An 18,974-nucleotide genomic window follows, 5' to 3' on the forward strand; every position below is an offset into this window, starting at 1 on the left:
CACAGGCACTAACAGGGCAAGTGCCCTAACACTGATATGACAATAGAGCCTATGCTTTTGCTTTACACCATAACTTCATTGCAGGATTTTTCTATCACAGTGGCTCACTAGTTCTATGAGTTCAGTGATTTTATCTCTAATGTATTTTCCACTTCGTAAATATTTCTAATCTGTGATTTTGCATTTCCTTCCTGTCTTTACAAGGTCATTTATATACCACATGGGTTCAATTCTGGGACTTCAAATGTCACTCAAAAATATTCTTAGGTACCTAGAGAATGTTTCCCCCCAAAACATTTTTCTTATATGTATATATTAATGCATTTAAGCAAATCATAATGCAAGTTTATAAAAACTTTAAATAAAAATGACTAGACAATGACAGCTTGAAATCTAGCAAGGCTTAGCACTGTTTCTGCTAATTGCTGCCACTGAAAATTAATGGAAGCCTTTTAAATCTCTTGACTGTGGTTATGCAACTTTCTACAGAGAGGGAACTCTAGGCAGAACATAACAGATGCAATCATTAATATGCAGCTGCATATGCTTCAAAGCTCTGAGTTTTGTGAGTCTTTCCCTACCTCATTATATGTCTCATTGCCAAAATAGATCAATGAGTATTCCATCTAAGAAATGGTGGAGTGGTCCAGTTTTAAATGGGTTTCATTCCTTTCTATTAAAACATAAAGATGTAAAACTTTAACTGTATTCTCTTTAAAAACATTCTTGTTTTCACAAAACATATTGTTAAATTGTCATTATACATTCTGGGGCTAATGTTATTTTAGTTTTTTGTCCTTTCGTCTACTGCAGGAGTACTTAAAAGTTTCTGAGTCTATATGGATGAGTTAATCTATTTATTGTTTCATTTACATCATTAGTGTGTTCAAAAAGAGACCAGGTACATCATACAGAATTTATTTTAAACAAGAAAAATTAATATGAAAATTTCTAAGCAGCTTGTATTTAAGTAGCCATTTAAAATGTGTTCATACATGTGTGCATGTATATGTATGCATGTTTACACATGTGTATATGTCTTTACATACATATAAACGCACACACACATATATATATAGATATGTACAAAATAATAAAGATACTTAGGGTTAGGCTAATGAGTAATTATTAAACTGATCTTTTCCCTGTTCCATATTCAGTTGAGATCAAGATTCCAAGTATTTCCAGATCTAAATTGAGATATTATACAATTTATGGGGAAATTTCAGAAAGAGTAGCCCTGACTGTTTTCATTAATGGTAAAGATTTTTTTTCAGACCAACTCCAACACAGAGAAGAATTAAAAGAAAAAAACTCCATGAAGGCATTGAAAGACTATCAAGCATAATAGTAACAACCGAAGGGACCAATAATGCTGGTCCTGATCCTCTCTCCTGATCCTCTCTCCTCCACACCTGTCATCCCATCCTGTGGGCATCCTTTGGGTCTTCATTCAAAACATCAAGAGCCCTCCCACTTCTGAGTAACCTCCTCTGTTGTCACTCTGGTCAGAACCCGCTCCCCTTACCTTGAACACTGAAATAGCTCCTTAACTCGTCCCTCTTTCCAGTCTTGTCACCCACACTCCATGCCAAGCTGTTTTCAGAAGAGCAGCCAGAGTGATCCTTTAAAAGCAAAGACAATCATGCTAGTTATCTGCTTGACATCTCTAGTGACGTTTTGTTTCTCTCAGATGAAAGTGGAAGCTGATATAATCATCCTACACGATATCGCTTACTGTCATCTCTTTCTGTAGTAATAGCTGTATCTTACTATTCAACTTCTATTCCAGTCCCCCGACATCATTCATTTTACAAATCTTCCTTAATTTCCCCATAAAAATCCCCCTAGTCACATTCCTCAAGGCTTTTGCATCGTCTGTGTCCTTTTCGTGGAATCCTTTCCCCCCAGGCTGCCGTGGGCTCACACCCTCCCCACTTCCAGTCTGTGGGGAAATGTCACCCTCAGTGAGGTCACCTCCGCTCCTCATGTCTCTTCCCTTAACATTCTCAATACTCCTTGTTCCGCTCTGTTTTTATACTAAACTTCTCACTTTTAACATATTATCTAATACTATGTACTGTGCTTACTGTCTGTGTTATGATTATTGTTTATTGTGTTTTCACCTCATTAGAGTGTAAGTTCCATGAGGGTTGGGAGTTTCTGTTTTATCCACTCGTGTATCCCGTTCTCGAGAGAGTCAGGCGAGAGGGATTATTGGGTGATACAAACTCTTAAGTGATTGACAGAGGAAATAATGATGGCAAAGGACACTGAAAACAATGACCAGAGAACATCAAGAACACAAAGACTGTGCTGTAGGACAATTCATTAAAGACTGAGACGTTTATTTTATCAACAGGAAGATATTGAGAAATATTAATGAGAACTATGTCTGTGGAGTTTGGGGAACTAAATTTAAATGAAAATGTATTTAGTAGATTGTTTTAAAATTTTAATTTAAGGGAACATTTATCGTCTTTAAATGCTGATGAAAAATATAAGGAGAGAGGGAGGAAGAAAAGGGAAGCAGTAAAAAAAACAAAATAGAGAGCTAATTAATAAGAATGAAAGATGAGATCTCTGAGATCCTTGTTAAGATTAGGAACAAGAGTGGAAATCAAACTGAGAAACACCTCTTTCATTCTAACAAAAAATGAGAGAAGAATGCATGGATGCAGATACTAGAATGTAATGGGGGGGAATTTGAGAAAATTTGTATGAGATTGTTTCTATTTTCTCTGTATTGGATGATGCATGGTAATATTTTTTATTACGAGAGGAAAATTAGTAGAAGAGGATGTTTCAGAAGAACAGAAAAAGTTTAAATAGACAATGTGAGAAAAATAGTTACAAAGTATGGAACATATACTCTGTGCCATTCTTGGACTAAGAGTGTACATACGATAGCTCCTGTAAAACCTGATGAGTAGTTCTTACTATTCCATTTCCATATGAAATTTAGGATATGTAATTTACCCAGCCATCTGAAAGTAGCATTTGAAAACGAAGAGGATAGTGATATCTCCTGCCATGAGCAGTGTGGTGGAGTGAGCAGTTGTCATTAGCGTGGACTGTGTCGAAGGCAGTGTCCTTGGGCAATACTAAGATTGTAGAGGCAGTTTATTTGGGAGATAAAGAAGGTAGGAACTCTCACATGCTGTAAAATGACCAAGAAGGGAGAAAAATGGGAGTTCGGATCAACAGAGAAACTCCAAAGCAGTTAGGGAAATAAATGTAGATGACTAGAGAGGATCTGAAATTTAGAAGATCACATGAATAGTGAAGTATTTCAACTATGGAAAATTATTAGAATAAATTGTCCATAAAAATTAATTATTTGTGTCCTGACCTCTATGGCACTGTGGATCATTGCCTCCGGCAGACACCCCCTGGATCCACGACCCAGGTTCCAAAACTCTGCAGCCCGAGACTCACTGAGCAGAGTCCCTGGTTGTTGAGGGGTAGAAGGTACAGCATTTTTCCTCTTACTTACCTCCGATATGTGCCACCTGATTTCAGGGATTGAGGAGGCTTTAGAACAATAAATATGTATATTTATATGTCTATTTATCTGTGCGTGTGTGTGCCTGTTTCTCCTGTCTGAAAGAGAGGGGAGAGGGAAAGAGTTATTTAAAATTTTTAAAAAATGAGAAAAAAAAGAAATGAGATTCTGAGATAAACCAAGTTCTGTAGCTGAGCTCCAAAATTAATTTCAGTGTTCTAGTAATTAAAACAAGAAGAAAAATAATTTGTATTATGCTTTTCCTTGGTGGATAAGCAGATACTTACATTCTAGATTTCACTGAGAAGGCAAGATAGACAAGATAGGTACAGGATAGCAATGTAGTCAGACAACCATTATTGGGTGGTAATTCCCTTGGAATTGCTCACATAGGTGCTTATTCAATGACTATTAGGCAATCCAGGAAAATGTGATCAATTATGGCTTTTAAATGATGTAAAAATATTCTTCAGGGTTCTCTCTCTTCACACACACACACACACACACACACACACACACACACACACACACGCACCTCTATAAATTTTCATTCAGATTTGTTTTTTATTTTTTAATATCTAATTTCAAAACAAGAAAACTTAGATACCAAAAGGAATGGACTCATTACACAGTGTAATAATGTCTTTACAGTCTGTCTTTCTGTAGTATTAATTGTTTCAAATAAGACTGGCTTTTGCAAATAGTATATTGCAATAAACTCATGGTCATATTGGCTAATGAGTTTCTGAAGAGCTTATTATATTCAATTGCTCATTAAAGAAAGATTCATATGTGTCATACGTGTTCATTACAAGATGACATTGTGAAATAACATCTGGGATAGATTATTTAATTTACAGATAGCCTATTTCAATTTTTTTCGTAGCTTACCAGCATATTTTGGGCAAATTGAACATTCTGTATATGGTACAATTAAAAAAGTAAAAGCATCCTATTTAGTTGTGTGCTATGACCAAAATAAAAGTTCCACAAATTGCTCGTGTTCCTTCCTCATTCTCTTACTTCTACATTTGATCCCAGAAAACAGTACTGGTTACAGGGCAGGTACTCATGCCTTCAAGTTGGGTAAGCAATATGGTATGCAGAGGGGAAAAATATGCACTGTGACTCAGCTTCACTGATCTACGCCAAATCTCCTCTTGTGAATACAATGTAATATTAGAGTTAATATCTGAGAATTGTCTGAACAACCAGAAGTGAGACCAAGGAGCAGACCTTTTAAAATATTGTTCTCAAATTTTTGTCTACCTAGTGATCCATAAGCTGGATTGTCTGTTTTCTGGTTCCTTATTTCTAGGTTGCTCACCTCAGATGCTGAACCACGTTTCTCAGTAGTTTGCTTCTTTCTGTTGGGGGCGGGTAATGACTCTGGGGATTTGGGGGGATTTCAGCCTGCTCCTCAGGCCATGGCAAGCTTCTCTGTGCCTCCTCTCCTTCTTTCTCCCTATGCTGAAAATTCCCTGGTTAGGGTCTCTGAGTCTGTGTTTGGGAGTGGCCAGCATCACAGAGCATTAAAGGCCTGGCTGTGTCAGGTTTGCACTCACAACCCTTGTACTTTGTCCTGTGTTCAAAACCATTCCTCTGAGTTAGAGTCATAGTTTTTTTAATGGAGTTGTTTGATTTTTTTTCTTACTGATTTGCTTTGTCACTCATATATGAAACTTAGTTTTGCAGAATACAAAATTCTAGGGTAGCCATTATTCTGTTTAAGATGACTAAAGATGGGGCCCCAATCCCTTCAGGCTTGTAAGGTCTCAGCTGAAAAGTCTGCAGTTAGCCTGATGGGTTTTCCCTTGTAAGTTACCCCACGGTTTCACCTTGTGGCTTGCAGGAGTTCCTCCTTCATGTTAATCTGGCTAGTCTGATGACTATGAGTCATGGTGACTGACTCTTTGCAATGCATTTGCCAGGTGTTTGTTGAGCTTCTTATGCTTGGATATCTAAATTTCTAGCAAGACCAGGGAAGTCTTCCTCAATTATTCCCTCAAATAGGTTTTCCCACCCTGTGTGTTTTCTTCTTCACCCTCAGGGATGCCTGTAATTCTTATGTTTGGCCTCTTTACATGACCCCATATTTCTTGTAGGTTTTGTTTCTTTCTCTTCATTCTCTGTTCTTTATCTTTGGCTGACTTGTTTAATTCAAAGGTGTCTTCAAGCTTTGAGATTCTTTCTTCTGCCTGGTCTAGTCTATTCTTAAGACTTTCCACTGTGTTTTGTATTTTCTTGAATGAATTTTTCTTTTTTTTTTTTTTTATTTCAGCTCATCATGGGGGTACATAAGTTTAGGTTATATACATTTTCCATGTCCCACCCATCCCCCCGAGTCAGAGTCCCAAGCGCGTCCGTTCTCATTCTCCAGACAGTGCACCTGGCACTCATCATGTAGTCATACCTCCATCTCCTCCCCCCCCCCACCTCCCCGGGTCTGCACCTTCAAGCATGACCATTCCCCAGAGGGTGTGCAACGCACTCATCATGTAGGCATACACTCACCCCCTCCCCCCACCCCCCATCCCAGTCTGATATCCAATTGGTATCCTTCCCTGATGTACATTTAGGTGATGATCAGGGAAACCAGTTTTCTGGTGAGTACATGTGATGCTTGTTTTTCCATTCTTTGGATACTTCACTTAGTATAATGGGTTCCAGCTCTCTCCAGGAGAACCAAAGAGATGTCGTATCATCGTTATTTCTTATAGCTGAGTAGTACTCCATGGTATACATATACCACAGTTTACTAATCCATTTGTGGATCGATGGGCACTTGGGTTGTTTCCACATCCTTGCGATTGTAAATTGTGCTGCTATAAACATTCGGGTACAGGTGTCTTTGTTAAAGAATGACTTTTGTTCTTCTGGGTATATGCCCAATAATGGGATTGCTGGATCAAATGGTAGGTCTACTTGAATCTGTTGAAGGTATCTCCATATTGGAAACAATTAGAATTCTAGAAGAAAATGTAGGAAAGACTCTTACAGACATTGGTCTAGGCAAAGAATTTATGAAGAAAACCCCTAAGGCAATCGCAGCAACAACAAAAATAAACGACTGGGACCTGATTAAATTAAAAAGCTTCTGCACAGCCAAAGAAACAGTCATGAAAATAAACAGACAGCCTACAGAATGAATGAATTTTTCATTTCCAGAAGTCCTATTTGAATTTTTTTACATAATTCGATTTCTTTAGTGAATTTTTTGTTCATTTCCTGAATTTTTGTGTGTGTGGTTTCTTTGTGTTGGTTTTATATTTTTTCTTTTATGTCATTGAGCTTACTTATAATCCATATTTGGAATTCTTCGTCTCTCATTTCAGTATTCTGATTTGGTTGGGTTCTATTGCTAGAGAGCTGGTGTTCCCTTCTGGGGGTGACCTTTCACACTGATTCTTCAGGCTTCTGGAGTTCTTTCGCTGACTCCTTCTCATTTGGAGAAGGTGTTCCTTCTTATTTTTGGATTTTCTTTTGTTTATATGGGGCCTTTCCCCTTGCCTCACTTGTACAGGTGTCCGTAGCATGTGTTGAATAAGAACCTCTGGCTTTTCTTGTGAGTACTTTGATGGCGTTCTGGGTTCTGGATGGATGCCTTGGTTGTTAATATCCTTGATATGGTGGTTTTCTCTTGTGTGGGGAGGGGTGCCCCGCAAGCGTGCTGCAGCTAGGACCCACACTGCACTGTCCCCTCGATCTGCCCATGCGGGCTCCCTCACTTCCCAAGGCTAATTCACAAATATCCCCTCCTTGCCCCCAAGCAACATGATTGAGACCTGGTATATGGGATCTGGCTTGCAGGCCCGTCCCCAGGTCCCCAAAGAGCAATCCCTGACCATGCCAGAGAGAAGCGTGCTGATCACGAGTTGCCCAAGGGGTGCCCAAGGAGGTTCGATGTCCCTCCACCTCCACCTTGGGGCACGTCCCACCCTGATGGAGTCACCAGGCAAGCAGCACCAGGGAGGGCCAGTGGGCAGGGAGCTCAGTCTGAGCACCCCACATTCCACTGCAGGACCCCAAAGGAAAGGTCTGAGCCCCACTCCCTGTGGAAGCCTTGGGGTGATGGATCAAATGTCTCTCTCAGTAACCGCAGGCGAGGGAGGGGAAGGGAAGGAGAACAGTTGGAATGGAGGAAAGCCAGCACTCTGGTCATGTCTGTCTCACTCCAGGAGGCCACTCATGCAGAATGTCCAGGCACTGGGGTCACATAGATCACCCAGGACCCACTCGATGCCTGTGGCTCTTGTAGTTTGGGCCAGATTCAGAGATGTCTGTGTGGGAGTGATCAAGATGAAACCTGAGGAGCTGAAGCCCCCAGGGAGGACAGAAGCGCACGGTGTGTGGAGGAACAGTAGGGCACCTGCCATGCTGGCTCGGGGCTGTGGAGATGGGAGGTGCCCGGGGGCGGGAGCCTGCTGTGCAAGGCACAGGAAGTGCAGCTCTCTGGCGGGGCAGCCCCGGCCTTGTGTGGGCGGGAAGGCCGAGACCTGAGGTGGGAGAACAGGCCACTCCACCCTCCCTCTCACTGGTCTCCAGGCCTCTGGGGGTTGATCTCTGCCCGTCACCAGATCCTTCCTACTCTGCTCTACAGCTTCTTCCCACGGGGTCTCCTGAAGTTTCTGGCACCCCTCCCTCAGATCTAGTCCTGATCTTTGCCTATTTGTTGTTTTCTCTCTTTTATCCAACACTGCTCCTCCTTGCCTGAGACGCCCAGGCAGCCGGTGTCTCTGGTCAGCCATCTTGCTCCCAAACGCAGTACGCTAATATTTATTTAAATAAATAATAATTTAAAAACTCTTGATCAGCAATTCTAGTTCTATGACCATTTAGTTCTATTCCCTAAACGGGGAATGCAATTACACAAAGATACAAGTACAAGCAGTTTTTTGACGCCCAGTGAAAAACTAGAAATTAAAGCAAGCGCCTCCTCGAGGCAAATGGTGCCATAAATTGTGGAGTATCTACACAATGGGATATTATGAAGAATATAAAATGAGTGAATTAGCACCATAATGATTTTCTTGGGGGAATTTTTATTGTGTACTAACAATTGAGAAAAGCAGGGTTCACGACTATAAATATATATAATTTCATTTTTTATAAAACATGACGAAGACAGTAAACAAACACTTATCCAAACTGGAGGCTGCACACCAGGTTGTTGACGTTGGTCACCCGCAGAAGTGAAGGTGACACAGTGGAGGGATGAGAAAAGAAAGGCAGAAGGTTAGTAAAGAAAACAAAGGTGTCTGTGATTATATAAAACAGCACGTGTAATATGATCCCATTTAAATAAAACGATACGGTAAAAGGCATTTGTTCAGCTATACTTCTTCCAAGTGTAACCCCCCCTTGCTGTGTTGTGCTTCCTTGAGGTGAAGACCCTCCGCGCTCACCTTTCCTGCTGCATTCTGAGTTTCTGTCACTGACCTCAGCTAAGCACACCTTCCCAAGACTATAAAGCACAAGCTAATAAAATATATTTACAATTCATGGTGTGACAGACAACTTTTCTAAAGCAAAGTATAATTTGTAGACATGCACCGACACCTTCAGCATTAATAGCTTCATTTCTCTTTCCCATAGCAGTTACATCTTTGTATTCACAGCGTCGTAAACATCATTTCAGGACGTCTTTGTCTTTTACTATCAAGGCTTTTAAATAGGGTTGAGAGAGTAAAATTCTGCAATGGAATAAAATCCAACTGTCTCTTTTACAAGTTGCTTTTTTTTTAAATAAGTATTTGGTTGGTGGTGTTTCTGCCTTCAATTATAAAGATACTTTTTAAAATTTCATGGCTGTTTTAACAAGGACACCCCATTACACTTTTTATTGAAGAAACACTAGTACGCCTGTGTCCTTTACAAGATGATTTGGCTTTATTCCAAAACAGGTAGAATTTTTCCAGAGATGTAAAGGTGGATGTGAATCTTTGAACCTCAGTTTTTCCATCTGGATAACCGGAACAATCACAGTGTCGTATTTGAAATCCAAGAGTATCACTGAGGCATAGGTATGTGTCCTACAAAATGTTTCAGAGATTTTCGTTCAACTGATCAAATGGGATAGAATTCATCAGTTTGATAAATTTATCATATCACAGAGTTTGGGCCATCCAGAGAAGATTTTAATCCTGGAGTGAGCAGTATCTTATTTGCCATGCCAAACACACACATATATTAATATAAAGCCAAAATATTAGTGTGTTTATTTAGAATGAAAAACTGTCTTTAAACCTAGAATACTGGAGTTTATATTTATGCTAATCCTTTTCTATCTCTGTACCCACAGAGGAAGTTACAATAAGTGATTAATTTAATTAAAACAATTATGGGACTGTAGCAGTTGAAATTTATGTGACAAACTCTTTCCTTGCATGCAGATAAATTTGCAAATATCATTTCCGCAGAAGAATATAATATTATAGAAGTCAGATAATGAGAATGATTTTTGACAGGTTTGTAATAAGAGGAATTTAGACAAATTGGATGTGTATTGGGTTTAGCATTCCATGACTAAATAGCTCCTGTTTTATTCTTCTCAATGTCATCCTGTGAATGATGCCAACTCTAGCTAAACTCTCTGTAGTGGGTGGGATTGTGTCCCCAGTGTTCAAGTCCTAAAACCCTTGTACCTGTGAAAATGACCTTATTTGGAAATAGGATTTTCAAATATGTAATCAAATTAAAATAAGGTCATACTGCATTGGAGTTGGTCTTAATCCAGGTACTGATGTCCTGACAAGAAGGCCGTGTGAAGACACTGAGATACACACAGGAAGAAGCCTCGGGACAATGGAGGCAGAGATGGGAATGGTACGTCCCCAAGCCAAGGAACACCAAGGTTGCCAGGGACCACCAGAAGCTGGGAGGGGCAAGGAAGCATTCTCCCCTAGAGCCTTGGAAAGGAATGTGGCCCTGCCAACACCTTAATTTTAGTCTTCTACTCTCTGGAATAGTGAAAGAATAAATTTCTGTTGCTTTAAACCACTTAGCTTATGGTAATTTGTTTTGACAACCCTAGAAAACTAATATACTCTCCTTGGCTTTCATGATGAAAACTGAACTTGCACTCTAATGTGTTTCTGGTGTTGTTCATTTACAATAGTAAATTAATAAATGTATTCTAATCATAGGCTAACGTAAGAGAAATTTTCATAATTTAGACCCAATATAATTTCTCTAAACAGCTGTACTGAGCCATATACTTTGAAGATTAATATTGTAGAAATGTTCTTCCTAAATATGATATCCTAGACCACACTTCCCAATTAAGGTTATTAGATATTTGCAAAATTTTCTTAGAATTCTCCATTCAAACATTGAATTTCAACTGCCTAATAAAAATTGCATTTTTAAAAAAATTCTTTTGTGTTGTTTTAAGTTGGTGTATTTACAGATCTAATAAAGTACAACATTTAATAATGAATATTACAATGAAGTATTTTTCTAGATGCTTGGGACAGACAGATAATCAAAACAAGTAAGGTTCAAATTCACATGAAGTCTCCACTTTAACAGGAAGAAATGGACAGTAAACAAGAAAATTCAGGTAACAACACCTCACATAAGTAAATGAAAAGGAATGACACCAATGATGGAACCTAACTGGAGCTGAGAACCTTCATGAGTCAAGAGTACATTGAGCTGGAGAAATGATGATTCTTAAAATCCTAAGCCAAGACCAACTTTACAAGTTAAAATAATAATAAGAAGAAAGCCAGGGCATCTGCGCCAGAGTATCTAGTGTAAGAAGAATGACAGCTTCTCAAGGAAGCTGGAGAGGTGGCTTGGGACAAATCATGGAGGGCATGATTTGGGTTAGGTAATAAGTTTACATTTTCTTCAAATTTAGTAGGATGATGTTGAAAAGTTCTAAGAGATGTGGGGCTTGACCTGACTCATTTTTAAAATATGACTTTAGGAGTTTGGGAAAAGCACGGTACAGGCACATGAGTAGCAAGAGACAGATGAGTTAGGATGCGTTTGCTGTCCAAATGGCTTGGGATAAGGTGGTGCTTGTGGATGCAAACCTTAGATTACTGTTATTTCATTATTATTCTTATCATTATTATTTTGGAGTTTGCATCTTTAAGTTTTGGTGGTGGAATTGTATTGGGCTGAGAAGTTTGAGGGAAGAAACAGAACTGAGAAAGATTTCAGTTTTTGTAGTTTAAGCAACAGGATCTATGATAGTATCATTTGCTGATATGTGGAAGTGTTTCTAGGAACTGCAATTTTAAAAGATGTGTGATAATAAAATTTCCTTAGAGTACAGTCATTTACGGCAAGAAAAGCCCCTCAGGTGAAATAAGAGATCAATTTGGGAAACATAAATTGGTATTTTCAGAGCTAACCATACCCAAAAAAATATTAATGCTTATTTGTGTTTTGGACCATCAGTGAAATACCCTTTCATGTATATTAAAATATAATTAAAAAGGAGCAATATGATATAATACAATAAAGCTATAAAAAAGCAACAGCAGTGAAAAATAAAATGTCTCACTAGAGACCAAGTGCGAGTTCTTGACTAAACTAAGAGACTAAAAGCTGCTAGCAGGTGCCCTAGGGCGATGCAGGAGATGAAACAAAACTTCTTCACTGAGAAAAATCTTTCTAAGACAAGGGTTATAAGCCGAACACCTGGTCAGAGCTTAAAGGTCATTTATTTGACAAACTCAGCAAATATTTACGGAGGTCAGTGGGACACGGGTAGAGAACCCTTAGGCTTAAGCCTCAGGACAGGGGCTTGCATGTTTTACACCGAGAGGCAAAGGCAGGCTTCCATCAGCAAGGACAGCTCTGCATCTTCACTGGCCTGCCCCTGCATATCTCCAGTGGTTATTGAGCTCTTTTTCCCATTTCTGCCTGCAGCCAGAAGCTTGTTGCTATATACCTATAAAAAGGCCTGATGCCCACGTTTGAAAGGGAATCATTGGTTGGCTGGTGCAGCATCATGAGTTACACTCTTTCAGTCATGACTTGACAGCAATAAAGCTTGGCCTTTTTATCATCAAGCACTAGATACTTTTGTTCTCTTTATGTTCTCTAACTAGTCTTTTGGGGTCTTTTGCTTACAGTGAGAGTGATAGACGGATGATAGTATTGAGAGTGAAGAGAGGCTTTGCTGGAATAGCGTCTTCCTTGTTGGTATTGTTCCTGAAAGCTCTAAGGCTGACTCACAATTACAGGAAACACACTCACGGCTTTCATGAACATTCATTGCATCTCTCCTGCTTGTCTGAAATTGGGTAAACCAACATGCATGAGATATTCTGATAAGCTTATTGATTAGTAGGAGACAGTAAAATAAATAAATAAACAAACAAATATGTGGGAGACAGATGGGTATCTAAAGTCCTTCAGGATAGTCATAATGCTATGTATACATAGAAAAAAATGCCAACCCTATAAATTGAGGGCAGAATGACCACTAAGAATTAACCTGATGAACAAAGGAGGAAGTACATACTGGGTAGAAGAAAGAAAAAAGGATAAAAATCATCAAAGTATGAGAGAACATGAAACTGTCAGGGGAAAGCGAACAAAAATCCTGACTTAATGAAAAATTTAAGCATTACTGCATCTCAATACCTAAGGGGACACATTTTTGATTTTTTAAAAAATGCTTCAACATATATATGTTCTTTATCCGCTTATATGTAATTGTTTAATATCAAACCAACTAAGCTAAATTTCAAAATTTTAGATTTAGATACAAAATTGTATGGTTTGTATTTCCTACTTTAGTAGGAAGAATGCATCTAAAATATAATTTTTAAGATGACACAATAATTGAAAACAAATAATGAACATATGATTGAATGTATTAGCATTGGTTCATCATTTTGGAAAAAAATCTATTTTTTTCAAACCCCAAGTAAAGTGAATTCTGTATGTTTTAACAATTTAACTATGTAAAAAATTGAATGGGATAAGTACACAATAGGAGAAAACATGATGAAAAAATTATATAACCTTGGAGCAAAGGTTATATATTATTACTTTTTATCAATTTCCTACAGTCAAAGACCACTAGAAACATACCTGTAGACCAACAAGTTAGGTCTATTACATTTTTTAATGTGGGAGAATACATACCTTGGAGTCCATGGGGTGTCCCAGTAACAGGGTATTGGAAAGGACTTACAAGATTCAGGCTTATTAGGTGATTTTGGGGGGGCGTTTAAGAAAATGGATCTCGCTCTAGATTGGATGCTGTCAGGAAGCAGGCATAATCCCATGATTGTGTATCTTAATAAATCTTATCTAGAAGGAAGGAAAACTAAACCTTAATAGTATAAATTGAAATCAACCTGAATTTAACCAAAAAATAATTGATTAATTAATTGGTATCTCACAATGGAACACTATAAATCATCAAAAATATGGAAATTATATATTTCTATAAGTATATATAAACATGGAAATATTTAACATTTGTTGATAAATTTTTTAAGAAGCTTTCAGTATAATCCATTTTTTAGAAAATATGGCTAAATATAAGTATAATTGAATCTCTAATATAAATTTATTTTATTTTTAATTGATAAATAAAAATTTTACATGTTAATGAGGGACAATGGGCTATTTCAATACAAGTATACACTGTGGAATGATCTAGTCAAGTTAATTAACGTATCCATCACATTAAACACTTACAGTTCTATTCACAATTACACCTAGCTTGTTTTCTTAATACTCCATCTCCATTTCTGGTGTTTGAGTTATTGGAATGGGGACTGGTGAGAGTCTAAGATGGTCTGGAAGTGTGAGGCTAAAACTGACTCTAACACAATCCTCTTCGAAGAGTTACTCTTAAAAAATCAACACCATTACTAATGTCTGATCTCCTTACCAGGAGTTCTGTGGTGTTCTCCAGATAATTTATTTGTGTTGAATTACTTGTACTTGGGGAAAGAAAGCTTTTAATATTCATTGTTGGTCAAATGTCAAATGCCACAGTAGCTAAACATCTATTCACTAAATGATGTTGGAAAGAAAATGTCATTTATACAGTGAAATTAAATGAGTGCCAAATTAATAATGTCACATATTATAATGATACTTGAGTCCTGCGATGTATTTATTTTCCATTTCACTACCATCTACCAGAAGTTAATTATTTTAACTTAGAGTTTACAGAATGTATAATAATATTGCCTGAATTCTTCTAGTAAACTCTTCATAAATTTCTCACAGGCAGTTCTAGTAGTGGGTAGAAATAACAAGCATTTCAATAATTTTGGTAATTGTACTTTATAAGAAACCACTCAACATTGCATGAAACTTCATTATGGATGTATAAGTCTAATGTCATTTGATGAATATATATATGTTACTTAAATTTCTTAATCATTTAAGAAATAAAAATTGGATATTATTTTTGAGAAATAGATTTTTAGGTGTGTCTAACAAATAATTTAATTATAATATTTGGTATAAAATTCATATCTTAAATGATAGGAATATTAAATGAAGGTAACTTTTGTTGCATTAAGTGTAGTTCAAAAACCTTCAGTTGTTACCATAGGCTAAGGTGAGTTCACATCATTGTTAGGACTTCATATCTTACCTGACTTGGAGATAATGGAAGAGTCAAACTGCAGATTCTCACTCCTGGATAGGTTAATTCAATCTGAAGAGCATCTTCTTGGGACTGGAAGCAAAGAAAACGGTTGTTCATAGAGGCAAGGCAAGTCAGTGTCCTGATTTTGACTTTAAGTCTATGAAAGTTAATGCTTTTATTGTGTTTTTCAAATCATCCAGTATGCCCTGATTTCATGCTAAAAACAAAACAAACAAAAAACAATGACAGTAATTTTGTTTCCTTTCTAAATTTCTCACAGGCAGAGAATACACTGGTTAGAGGACATGCTTATATAACCTGCTTAACAATTCTATACCTGTAAAGTATTATAATAAATTGATGTGCTGATTTTTTTTTAGTAACATTCTTGGTAAGTTTGGTCACTGCATCTATGTCCACAAGATCACCCTTGCCCTTGGCTGGACTGACTATCAAATATCTGATTGCACAAAGCAAACATTCAGTCTCTGGAGGTGGTAATCTGACTCTGGCAGAACTGTTGGGAAGGCCTGTTCCCTCCATCAGAGACTCCCAACTTACAGGGAGTGGGGTGGGCAGAACTTGCTCTGAGATGTTGAAACCTCAGCACTTAGAAGCAAAGGGGGCAGCTTGAACTTTGGTGTGTGAGCCGCCTCTTGTGTTTCCTCCAGAGCATGTACATATTACATGTTATCTTTTTCTAGTTAAGAAAAGATGTGAGAAAGTTGTTTGGCAAGAACTTTTCAAAGTCATGTACTTACCTTCAAACAGTAATAGTTCAGTAATGTGGCAATAGTTCATTCTTTTTAATGTAATTTTTTTATTCCAAAAGTGTAAAATGTAATGACAATACCAGTTACCAACACTAATGTAACTTCACCCAGTTTAAGAAATAAAACATTACAGATACAGCTGAAGCTCTTTTTCTATCCTTCTTGGATCTCAATCCCCTCCTAAATATATCTTTATAACAAAATGCTATCCTGAATTTGTTGTTTTTCATTCCTGTGTGTGTTTTTTAAACAGTCATTACACATTTTTGCATTTATTAAAATTGAAGAGTTTTGTATGTTTTAAAACTGTGTATAAGTGTCGTTAAATCATTCAGAAGCTAGCTTTTATTTTACTCAACACTATGGTTTTAATATTTATTGATGTTGACAATTATAGCTCTAGTTAATTTACTTCACTTGCAAAACCGTGCATGGAATGAATTTAAAATTTATTGATTTTCTGACCTATGGGCATTTTACTGATTATCAATATTTTGTTATTTTTAAACTGAGTTGCAACAAATACTTTTGTATGTATGTACATATTTTTGTATATATGTATTTTGTATATATTTACATATATACATGGGAAATTTGGTCTTAGGGCAGATTCATCTCCAAACTTATTAGATGTAACCAAATGACTCTTTAAAGTGACTATAGCATTATTTCCCTGTTAATGTTTGAATGTCCCCATATCCTTATATCCTGTCAGTAGCACTTAAAGTCAGATCTTTTAAATGTTTGCTAATCAAGTGAGTGGAAAATGTAGTCTTGTTTTAATTTGTTTTTCCTGATTACTAGTGGGGTAAAACATATATTCTATAGATATTGGACATTAAGGTGTCTTCTGGAATTGCCTATTTATTTTTTCTTTGTTTGTGAGGAAGGGGAGAGAGATCTTCTTTTACAGATTTGTAGGCATTGTAAAAAATGTTCTGGACACGAATTCTTTGTCAGTTAAATGCAATCTGTACATGTCTTCTTGCAATCTGAGGCTAATTTTTTCGCTATGTTTATAGTCCATTTTTTGCCACACAGAAGTTATGTTTTTTACATCTTCATTCCTGTATTTTGGTAAAGAAATTCTTCTGTACCCTGATATTTCTGTAAAATACTGAACATTTTGCTTTCCCCATTATAGTCTATGAATCACTAGAATAACTTTGACTCTCTTTTCTTTCATTGTTTTATTTTTCTATCTTAACCCCTAATCTACCTCCTTAATCACACCCAGTAGTCAACATCTTTCTTTATGGACATCCGAGTTCTTTTAATTCCGTTCTCCACGTTCTCCTTGTTCTGAAATCCACCTTGCCAAGTTAGAGCAAAAATAAAGCCCTTCCTTTCCCCGTCTCCCTGCAGCTAGAGTGTACTTGTGTTCTCCAGGTCTCACCATCACACGCACACAGCTGGGGCTAAGACTGAGAAGTGAGTCTCCGAAGGAAACACGATCAGCCTGACGTGTGTGCCCTGCTGGTGCAGAGACAGGGGCATCCCATGTCCGTGTCCGTGTCAGTGACTGCAGCTTCCTGAATGGAGCAGTATGGTGGCTTGTTTCTGTGGTCAGAGGTGGCAAACTCCTTCAACCTGCCAGACAATGGCTGCAGCGGCTCCTTCTCCAGGCAGATTCTGTAGTTAGGAAGAGCTTCCCGGACACTTAGTCCCGAGCCTTTCTCTCAGGATACCAGTAATTCTGGGAGCTACTTATATCCATAAATGAAGTTCTTTCTATTCAAAGAAATACAAATTACCTTTTGTGTAACTAAGAACACTGACCGATAAATAGCTTGCTAGTAAGACTTTATATCTGTTTGGAGGAATACCATAGACCTTGTTCTTTGGAATAGTCTTGATTTTTCCTGGCCCCTTGCTCTTTCATATATATTTTAGAATCTGCTTGCCAGGTTCCAGCAAAAACTCTATTTGAATATGTATTTGCTTTTCATTGAACTAATGATATAAAGAGGAAAAAATGGGCTTCTTTTTAATATTGAGTTTTCACGTTCAAGAATTAGTTGAAACTCGATTTATTTAGGCCTTGGATAATATCTTTCAATAATATCTTATATTTTCTTTCTCATAGATTTTATGAGTGCTTTGCTAGATTCATTTTTATCTGATCTTGATCATATCAAGGATAATGTTATTAAAATGCCTTCTTTGCTAAGAGATTTTATTTTTATCATAAGTAATTATTCAATTTTATTCCATACATGTTAGAGATCTACTGTCCTATCATGTAGTTTTTCTTCTTTAATCTCTTATTTTGGCGAATTATATTAATATATTTTCTATTATTAACCAAACATTACATTCCTAGTATAAACTAAATGAGTTAATGATATAACATTATTTTTATAAATTGTTGGATTTTATTGCTAATTATTTCTTTAGAATTTTCTGTATGTATTTAAGTCAATCAGTGAAATTGATTCCTAATTTATTTAGTTTTTTCCTGCTAATGTCATTTTCTAATTTTAGCATCAGGGTTATATTTGTCTCATATAAGAGCAGGAAGAATTCCATTCTATTCCTTGCTCCAGTTTTGGAAAGATTGAGTTTATCTATTTCTCTGATATCATCTAGGTTTCTTTCTCTTTCTCACTCTCTCTCTCTCTTTCTGGCTGTATTTTTCAACCATTAATTCAGTTGTCATTATGGAACTATTCAATTTCTATTTGATTAAATTCTGGCATATATTTGATATAATTTGGTATATTTTTTCCAGAAAACTACCATGATTAGCTAACTTTTTAAAAACATCTGCCAAAAGATATTTGTAACATCCTCTAAATACTTTTATAATATCTGCTACAACTATACTTATCTTTCACATTTCTTTGTTTTCTTACTATTTTTCCTTGAAAAGTCTTGTCTGAGGTTTGTGTATTTGTATAATTTTTTCCCCAACAACCAAAGAAATAGCATTCTTTATGCTCTTCATTTTAGCTTCGTTTGTAATTTCTGTAAATTACAAAATTGTAAGGTAGTAATCAGTATATTACCTTACGATTTAGGTAGTATGCTTATTAACAGTATGTAATAGGCTTGTGTGTTTGCTCTGTTTCTTTACAGGTGAGCAAACACGCTAGAGGAAAGGCTGAGAGATGGT

The 18,974-nt window shown here is 37.0% G+C and overlaps 1 long non-coding RNA gene across 1 annotated transcript; it reads right to left on the reverse strand.

Moving 5' to 3' along the window:
- Positions 1-1,534: 1,534 nt before the first annotated feature.
- On the reverse strand, positions 1,535-12,759 carry LOC123621675. The gene is made up of 3 exons (XR_006729220.1): positions 12,596-12,759; positions 3,497-3,603; positions 1,535-1,625 (listed from the first exon to the last, which is right to left on the reverse strand). It is a non-coding gene; the product is annotated as an uncharacterized LOC123621675 (long non-coding RNA).
- Positions 12,760-18,974: the final 6,215 nt, after the last annotated feature.

The sequence above is a fragment of the Lemur catta genome, chromosome 16, assembly GCF_020740605.2.
Source record: "Lemur catta isolate mLemCat1 chromosome 16, mLemCat1.pri, whole genome shotgun sequence".
Taxonomy (NCBI): Eukaryota; Metazoa; Chordata; class Mammalia; order Primates; family Lemuridae; genus Lemur; species Lemur catta.